The sequence below is a fragment of the Cynara cardunculus genome (assembly GCF_001531365.2).
Source record: "Cynara cardunculus var. scolymus isolate 2C chromosome LG 7, CcrdV1, whole genome shotgun sequence".
In the NCBI taxonomy this organism is placed as follows: Eukaryota; Viridiplantae; Streptophyta; class Magnoliopsida; order Asterales; family Asteraceae; genus Cynara; species Cynara cardunculus.
In genome coordinates, this window is record NC_037534.1 from 15,081,223 (window position 1) to 15,091,386 (window position 10,164).

Below are 10,164 nucleotides of genomic sequence, written 5' to 3' on the forward strand. Positions count from 1 at the left end.
TGTAAAGATCAAGGGAGAGTAACTTCAATAATGGCAAAAGACTCAAAATGAGTGCGACTGGAGATGATTACGAAGATTATTCTGATGCTACAATGTCTAAGAGTTGTTGAATGTGAAGATCATCATTTCAACAGTTTACTGATAGAGATTTCTCGTCGTAAAAGAATGTTTGTGATCTTATCTGAAGAAATTCATTATTGGGGAGAATGTTTAAAATTTGTTCGTTATTGTTTATGTTCTACATTGTTAAAAGAGAAGATCATCGCTGTTCTACATTCGAGGGGGAGAATGTTAGAAGATCTTTCTCAACAAATGATTGTCTGAAGATTTCATGTTGAAGATTGGTTTTGAAGAAGACATAGTGTGTTTAAAGCTTCAAAGTTCAAACAAGACTCAAAGCGCGCAATTTCTTTCAAGTCTGAATACAAAGGGGGAGAATGTTAGGAATGAAATTTTGTGTAAAGTTGTATTCTTCTTGAAAGATAAAATTGTCTATACTTGTATAAAAGTCATCGTGTTTGACTTTTCTTAGATTTTTTGACTTTGACTTTGTCTTGTAGTTTGACCCTATATAAAGGGTGATGTCTTGTAATTTGAGTAGGAAGCTTCATTGTAAAATTTAGTACGTATAATAGAGGTTTGACCATCCTTTGAATGTTTGACTTTTCCTCTCATCTCTCTCATATTGTTCTTGAAGAAAAACTCAGATCTGCCATTATTGATTGAAGCTTTCAAGAAGATTGATTGTTTGGGACTCACACAAAGAGTTACTTGCCAACACTTGAAAACAGATTCTTTAGACTACGGAAATTAATCTTGAGCCACAAAGGATGAAATCCAATGTAAAGTAACCGAAATCGATTAATTTCAACTTGTAACGAAAGTCGGAAAACTTTTATAAATCAAGTGCAAGAACATAAATGAGATGAAGATTATAAAACGAACACCTGAATTAATACTTGAGAATATAATCGCAACTTTACTTCAACAACTTCGGTTCTTGGTTGAAAGCAAGAAAATCAAAAGCAATAAAACCAAAAGCTTAAACAAAATATTAGAGAGAGTAATTTTTAACCAAAAGGTTGTGTGTACAAAAACTAAACCTTAAGCTCCTATTTATAGAGAGTTTTGGAACTTGCAAAATGAAGCTAGCAAATAGGACAAAAGAAGTCTTCCAAACAGGCTTTGACCAGGCCCAAGGCCTTAGAATCACCCAAAAATTTCGGCCCAGGTAAACAATGCAGCCCACTGCTTGGTGCTATAGGATTATGCCAATCATGCTCCTACAAGACTGCTGCAAGACTTGGCCCAAAAATAATCAAAAGTCTGCATAAACAGAGAATTAACATTAGATATGATATAATACTACTAATATATATATATATATATATATATAAAGATGACATAAAAAGACTTAATTAAGACACTAATGGACAAATAAAACAAATGAAAATGGTTAAGAAAATGATGTAATAAGCTTAATAAATTAACACTTATCAAAGGACAAGACAAAAACAATCGTGCATGGCAAGCTTCATTTGATCGCTGCATGCTGGAATAACACTGGAGGTCTCTTCAGCATTCACTGAGGCTTGTGCAGTCTTCACACATATGTTGACCAGGTTGTAATCACTAAGAGTGCGTTTGGTACACTGGACAGGGATAGGACAATACAGAACAAGGATCTCTGTCCCATGTTTGGCATGAATTTTATGTGGAAAAGACAGGAACATAGTGAAACAAAGTGGAACAGGCCTATTCCACCCCTACCCCATGGAACAGGGTGGAACAAGGTGGAACAGACTTATATTTTACCAATATAACCTCAACATAAAACTTAATTCTCTTCTAAAACATCAAATAGGTATCTCTTTTATATATTATTCATTCTTTAAATGTTATTTATTGTATTTTAGGTTTCTTAAACTTTCATTTTACTATTCTCAAAATATCATTTTTATATGGTTTCAATATTTTTATTAATTTATGTAAGTTATTATATATTAATAATAAAAAATAATGTAGAAAAGAGATAAAAATAAAAATAGAAAACCATATAAACTTTTTATTTGGTGTCAATTTAATTGTTTTGACGAAAACTTCAAATGATATATTTTGTTTATAAAAAATAAGTATTCTATTATAATTTAATAAATTACATAAATTGTTTTCTTGATTTTATCACCGTCAAACGTATTGCGTAAGATTCACGCATGCGCCAGTCACTAATCTTTAGTTTCAGTCTTCGACATTCACTAAAGGTTCTTTGGTGTGAGTTTTGTCTTCTTGAAGTATCATTGTCGTTGTAGGATTACAATGCATGTTTCAACGATCATTGAACAAACTCAGTGATGATCGCTGGAACTGAAAAGACAGAAACAATAATACTTCGAAAGTTAAAAGAGATTATCATCAAATCAATGAGAGAGATGATCAACAATCTCCCCCTATTTGATGATGACAAAGCAACATAAAGAAAATTTCCTTAAGATATAATAGTATGAAAAAGTTACACATAAAGTACATGTCCCTTTTAACTATTTTGTGATCTTTTTCAGTGATGCAGTCTTTACTTTATAAGTTTTCTTAAGTTACAAGTTTAAGAAAAAGTAAAAGAATGGAAACAGAAACTGAAAGCATGTTCACTGACTAGAGATTGTCAGTGACTGTAAGAGAATACTGGAACTCATAGACATGTGTCCCAATTACTCTTTTCAAGGATCTTTTTCAGTAAGGCTGATGAAATACTTATATTAATCAAAGAAAAATTACAAGTGTTTTAGTCAGTACATTTCTAAACTTATTACATATAGGTTGTACACTGAAAGAGAAGACACAAAAAAATAAGACTTACAATGAAAGATAAATTTACAAGACAAAATTTCATAACTAATCTAAGTCGCCGAATTTGATGTAACCAGATACTTTTTCTCCAAGCATCTTTCGACGTAGAAATTCTCTTCTGATCTTGCGGGCTATCATTTCACCATAATGATCATTATTCAACCAATATCTTAGATAATCAACGTGTTCCATAGGACAAAGATTAAACTCAGACACTCTCTGGAAGTTGTGTTCACCTTCATAGTCAAGGAAAATAAATCCAAACTCAGGCTTTAGATGCACAGTGTTAGATATGTAAGGACCCTTCACTGGCAAAGAGAGGTTCAACATGGAGATTTCTGGCTTCTTCAAATCTTTCAGGACTTCATCCAAGGAGAACTTTGTTTCAGGTTCATTCCTCAGAGTTGGTCCATCGTTCGGACTTGAAGAAGATTTTCTTCTTCCACCTTTCTTCAAAGACAGCTTTGTAGGTACAACAACAAATTTGGACATCTTATTGACCAACTTGCTGAGGATGTCTTAAGTCATTGGTTTGTGAATTTGAGCATTGAATGGCTTGGCGGATTTCCAGCCATTCTATGTAGCCGTATTGTTCTAGGTAGGAAGGATACTCTGTGACAGCTTCAAGGTTGTCTCTGGTGATGAGCATTGAGATGAGAAGTCCACCATCTTTCATCTGTCCATTGATTGTGACATTTGAGATGTGATGGGGACTTATTCTCTTATTCATACGATCTTCGCTCCATTTTTTGTCTTGGTCGTTCAGCTTGATTGCCTTTTCACGTTCAGCCTCTGCAATGGAAAACAACTAGCTTGGGCCTTGACAACGTTCATAATCTTTTTAGACTTTTTCTTTGGAAGAACTTGAGTAGCAAGAGACTTGGCCGACTTTAGGCTGTCCTTAATCTGTTGTCGTTGAAGATTGAGTTCTTCCTCAGCCTTGAGTACCTCGAGTCTTTTAGCTTCAGACAGGAAGTCAAACTCACCACAACTAGATGTACGAAGATGAAATTTTAATCTGAGTGACTCCTTAATCTGAGTCATCTGTTAGTCATTAGGAATAGTGGATGTTGGGTTTTCAGGCACCCATTCCTCTAGTCGACCACAAGTAATAGAAGGAATAGAAGATAGTTGACAAAAGGAAGTGACTATTGCAAACCTAGAGGATCTGTACTTTGAGGCACGATAGGTTTGAAAAGAATCTTGAGATTTCCTTCTTCAGCAACACCTTTGTCTTTCGATGCGGTGTTCTGGTTCTTTGTGGAAGTCTCCTTCTCTTTTTCTTTCTCTTTCTCCCCCTGGGATGAAGAATCCCTTAGAGAGACTCCTTTCAAAGTGCTGGCAGGTTTATGGTACTGAATCATGAATTCATCATCATCGTCTTCATCATCATCACCAACGAGATACTTTCTAGCGTCAGGAAAGGTTGGAGAGTCATCGTCATCTTCATTGTCATTGTTTTCATCATCATCATCTTCCTCACCACCAGCATCAACTGCAGGGGTGATAGGAAGGTCTTCGTCATGAGCTTCAACATCAGCTCTAATGGCATCATCAACGGCCTCAGCTTCATTAGCTTCATAGGAAGTTATGGTTTCATCAACAACCTCAGCTTCATTAGCTTCAGCTTTGAGAGCATCAACTTTAGTTGTAAGGACAACATCAACAGCAACATCCAAATCTTTCTCCTCCTCTTTGTCATCAGCATGAATAGAGAAGAGGTTATCAAGACTCACTGCTATGATGTCCATCCACTGTTCATGCTCGCTCAACGATCTAGCTTGAAGAAGACCGACTTCGAGAGCCTGATCCAGCGTAAGGCGATCCATCCCTGTGAAGGAGGGCGTAGGAGCTAGTACTGGACGTTGAAGGAGCTCCAGTATCTACTCCAACAACTCACTATGCTTGGCAAGCTGAGCATTTGATTCATCGACTTTGCTGGTTAGAGCATAGATAGCCTTAGCGTTGGTGCATACGACAACTTGCACTGCAGAAAGCTGTTCCTTGACTTCATTGACGTCAGCTTTGACAATTGAGAGGTCAGAGGAAACTTCATCCCCGAGAGGCATGCCTTTATGGACTTCATCCATTTTTAAGAAGACAGTCTCTATGGCCGGGAGTAGCAGCTGCATGTCATCAGCCATGTTATATTCCTCTTCCATGGCTGACGTTTCTTCATCGCAAGGACCTGAAAAAAAAGATTGAGCATAAGAGAGCTCGAGGTTAGAAAAAATGAAAGGGTAGGATGGAAGATTACCTGAGGGTTCATCAGCACCATCTGAAGGATTGATGTTGGTTCTTTCCAGGTTGCCTTCGAGAGGATAGGCGTCCATTAACTGAGGTGCTTCGAGAGAAGCAACCTCAGGTCCTGTGGTGGGTGCTTCTTCATTAGTAAAGACAATCATTGATGAGTCATGAGCAAGTGTCGAGACAAAAGAAGGAGGAGAGGAGAAGATGGCTGAGAATGGTGGAAGTGGGTGTTCAGCAGTAGCTATGCTGATATTCACATCTTTAGTGATTTGGGTCACTAAGGCGGTTGGGATAGGAGCCATAGGTACGACAGTGACTGCAGAAATCACTGAAGAGATTGGAGGAGATAAAGCTGAAGGTGCCTCAGGGTTAAGGTTGGTTTCAATAGGTGAGACCTTTTGAGAGGTAACAACCAGAGATGTGGTTATCCCCTTTTTGGCTTTTTTGGCCCTTGAAGGAAAACCAAGAGTGGTTTGAGATGAGGTTCTTTTGGAAGAGGGAGGCAGTGGTTAGGATAGACTTTGGGGGGGGGGGTTTCCTTAGTCTTGACCACCAGATCAAGGGAAGAAGGACTTACCGGCACAGTTGGAGAAGCTGAAGAAGGATATGCAGGTACAATTGAAGAGAGTGCAATGTATCCAGTCCTCAGCTTATGATCCAGGAGTCTAGATCCAAGCTTGTAGATGGGCAAGTTTCCTTCTATGGAGTACTTGTTGATAAATATCTTAGCAAAAGCCATGGATAAGAACCTGGTGTAGGGTACTACCTTCTCCATCAGGCGCTTGTTCAGTGTTTGCACCAGATCTTCAAAGATCACGCCGGCAAAGTTGATCAGCCTTTGGCGAATGACAGAGACGCCAATGTTCAAAGCAACTCTGGACGCTTGATCTTGTCCACCAATCTTGCCTCCCATACATTGGATGAAATGGGAAAACAAGAACTGCCAAACCGCAGACATACAATTCTTCTCAATTTTTAAAAGTGACTTGAGGAGATCGCTGGAATCCTTCTTTGTTGGCCAGGCGTAGCCAATATCATCCAAGCAAGAGATGATATCTTCAGTGGAAGGGTTACTGGCATAAGAACCCTTTGACAGACGGAGGGCGGTCCTTAGCGTGGCAACACCAAAATTGACAGTCATTCTGTTGAAGGTGAAGGAGATTTTCTCCACTTGTTGACCAATCTTGTCAGTATCGTGAACGACTTCAGCAGTAAGCCAGAACTGCTGAAGAACTTCTTTCACCATGATGGGTTCATGGGAGATAGCGAAGGAGATAAGGGAGTTCTTGAGGAATGTAGCAGTTTCCTCGTAGTAGGACTTGTTGGCCAGAATATCTTACAAAACCACATGATTATTTGGCTAGAAAGACACATCATGAATCAAAAAGTTCATGTTCTTGGCAGACATTTATGTTATAAGTAAAAAATAAGAAATAATAGATTTGCTAGTAATCCAATATATAGTTGGTAGCTATTAAGTTTTGAAACAATAAAACTTCTTTTAGAAAATCCACAAAGAAAATATTAGGGTTTTTTACCTTAGATTATAACCAAGTAGGAGAATGTGTTAATAATCTTTATGTTGGTCGTTTAAGAGAACAAGATCTTAAATAACCTAACATTAGTTAGAAGAAGAAGAACTAATCAAGTAGAAAGAGAAGATATCAACCTGTGAGACTTAGAAGAAAAAGGTTGAAAGGTTTGAGAGTTCTTTAGTTCTTGCTTGCAAATGATTTTGAAATAGAGGTTCGACAAAAGTATTTGAAAGCATAAGAAGTCTCATATTTATAAGTAGGAGGAGAGAGAAATGAATTTAGGAGATAGGAAAATACAACTTTAAAAGTTGTGCAATGATGAAAAAAGTAGCACGTTCTCATCCACGATTGGATGAAATTTTGAGGGGTCACGTGTGTCAGAACGGTACGCGCGTTTCAAAAAAATCGTATCGTTTAAATAAAAAAGTCGTCATAAAACGTTTCATTTCCATTTCTTTTAAAACAAAAAGTTTTAAGAAATTTAAAAGCAACATTTTTAAGAATATGAAAGATTTTTGAAAGTGCGTGATAAGAAGAATCACTAAATGAAAAGTAAATCTTTTAAAACATTTATCACTGAAGGAGAAAAGCTTTAGTGATGGTTTTGTTTTAAGAAAGGAAAATATCATAGAGAGATATATTTCCATAAAAGGTTTGGTGATAGAAGAAACACTAAAACTATCTTTTAAAAACTTTTGAATCACTGAAGAAGGAAAGGTTCAGTGATCATTTTTGTTTTAAGATAAGATAAGATAAGTATATCATAGAGAGATATACTTGCTTTAAAAAGTTCAGCGATAAAAAGAATTACTGAAAAAATCTTTTAAAACGTTTTGATCACTGAAGATGAAAAGATTCAGTGATAGTTTTAAGTATTAAAGATAAAGAATAAATATACATACCTTAGAGGGAGAAGATATATTTACTCAAGAGTTCAGTGATAGAATAAGAACACTGAATCATTTCACTTACTGAGTAATGCATATAGTTGAAAGAAATTAATCCTCAGCGTTTAGAATTCCAAGTTCACTGATCAAGATATTAAATCTTGTCTCATCAAGAGGCTTTGTAAAAAGGTCAGTGAATTGGTAGTCAGTGGGAATAAAGTGAAGTTCAATATTACCATTCATAATATGATCTCTGATAAAATGATATCGAATCTCAATATGTTTGGTCTTGAAGTGAAGAATAGGGTTGTTTGCAATTGCAATAGCACTAGTGCTATCGCAATAGATTGGAATTTTAGAAGACTGAAGATCATAATCGTTGAGCTGGTTTTTCATCCAAAGGACTTGGGCACAACAACTTTCAGAGACAACATATTCAGCTTCAGCAGTTGATGTGGACACAGACTTTTGCTTTTTACACGTCCAACTTACCAACTTTCCACCTAGAAGCTGACAGCCTCTAGTGATGTTTTTCCTATCAATTTTTCAACCTGCAAAATCACTATCCGAATAACCTATTAGGTCAAAACCTGAATCCTTAGGGTACTAAAGAACCAAGTTAGGAGTTCCCTTCAGGTATATGAATATGCGTTTTACAATAATCAAATTGGATTCCTTCGGTTTAGATTGATATCGTGCACAATGACAAGTAGAATACGTGATATCTGGTCGACTTGCTGTGAGATATAGCAGGGAGCCGATCATTCATCTATAAACAGTTATGTTTATAGGCTTTCCGTTTGGATCCTTGTTGAGAGAGAAAGGATGAGCCATTGGAATTTTCATTGATGAGTTGTTCGATAGATCAAACTTTTTTAGCATATCTCGGACATACTTACTTTGGCTGATAAAGATACCTTTATCGGATTGCTTGATCTGGAGACCTAGAAAATAGGTTAGTTCTCCCATCATACTCATATGATATTCTTTCTTCATGTGATGAGCGAACTGAAAACACAAAGAAGGATTAGTGGAACCAAATGTAATATCATTGACATAAATTTGGACTAGAATGATATGATCTTTAACTTTTCTAAGAAATAAGGTCTGGTCAATCTTTCTACGGACAAATTTCTCAGAGATGAGAAATAAGTAGAGGGTATCATACCAGACACAAGGAGCCTATTTTAACCCCTAAAGAGCTTTATCCAAACGATAAACATGGTTTAGATATTTAGGGTCAAGAAACCCTGGAGGTTGTTCAACATAAACTTGCTCTTGGAGTTTTTCATTTGGGAACGCACTCTTTACATCCATTTGGTACACTTTAAAGTCTTTATAGGCAGCAAAGGCTAGGAAGAGTCGAATAGCTTCGAGTCTAGCCATCGGTGCGAAGATTTTGTCATAACTGATTCCTTCTTCTTGCCTATAACCCTGAGCAACAAGACGAGCCTTGTTATGGTTTACCACACCTTGTTCATCTAGCTTATTATGATAAACCCATTTGGTGTCTATCATAGTTTTGTCAAACGGACTTAGGACAAGGTACCAGACTTTGTTCCTATTAAACTCAATGAGCTCCTCTTGCATGGCAATGACCCAGCTAGGGTCTGAGATAGCATCAGCTAAAGAAAGGAAGTTGACAAAGAGAAAGATATTACCTAGACCACATCGAGTCTGAATACCTGCACTTGGATCACCAAGAATTTGATGAATAGGATGGTCTTTTGTCCATAGCTGAGCTGGTAGAGGATTGTCATCTGAGCATTGGTGTTCAGGAACAGAAGATGAGGCTTTAGTTGTAGATTCTTTAGCAATGGGTAGAATTGCTAAAGGAGCCTTAGATTCAGTGACTGATAGAGGTTCAGATACTGAAGGCATTTCATTCACTGATTGGTCAGTGTTTGAAGTAGAGAAGAAATGCAACTAATGGGCACTACAACGATCTCTGAAGAAGATTCGCTTTGGTTATTAACAGCAACTGGAATGATAAGTGGATCATCATCAGCTTCTAGAGTATCAGCATTAGGTTAATTGCTGAAGGAAGCTTCATGTTGTCCAACATGAGAGAATATCCAGTTTACTAATTCTTCGTCATCATTACTGATGGGTTATAATTAGCTGGTTGAGATTCATCAAAGGTGACATGAATAGTTTCTTTTATGGTTTGTCGACGTTTGTTGAATACCCTGAAGGCTTTGGATACTGAAGAATATCCAAGAAAGATTCCTTCGTCAGCTTTAGGATCAAACTTTTCAAGTTGATCACGGTTGTTGAGAATAAAATACGTGCAACCAAAAATATAAAGAAATCTAATAGAAGGATTTCTGCTATGGAATAGTTCATAAGTTGTCTTCTTGAACCTCTTAATGATTAGTGACCGGTTCTGAGTGAAACAAGCAGTATTGACAGCTTCAGCCCAGAATTGAGTGGGAAGACGAGATCCGTTGAACATTGATCCAGCAACCTCAATGATTGTTCGATTTCTCCTTTCAGCGACCCCATTTTGTTGAGGAGTTCTCACATAAGAAAAGTTGTGAGAGATTCCCTTGTCCTTAAAGAAGCTATCCATAGTATTGTTTTTGAATTCAGTTCCATGGTCACTTCTAATAGATCGTACCTTAATCTTGTTAAGTACTTCTATCCTT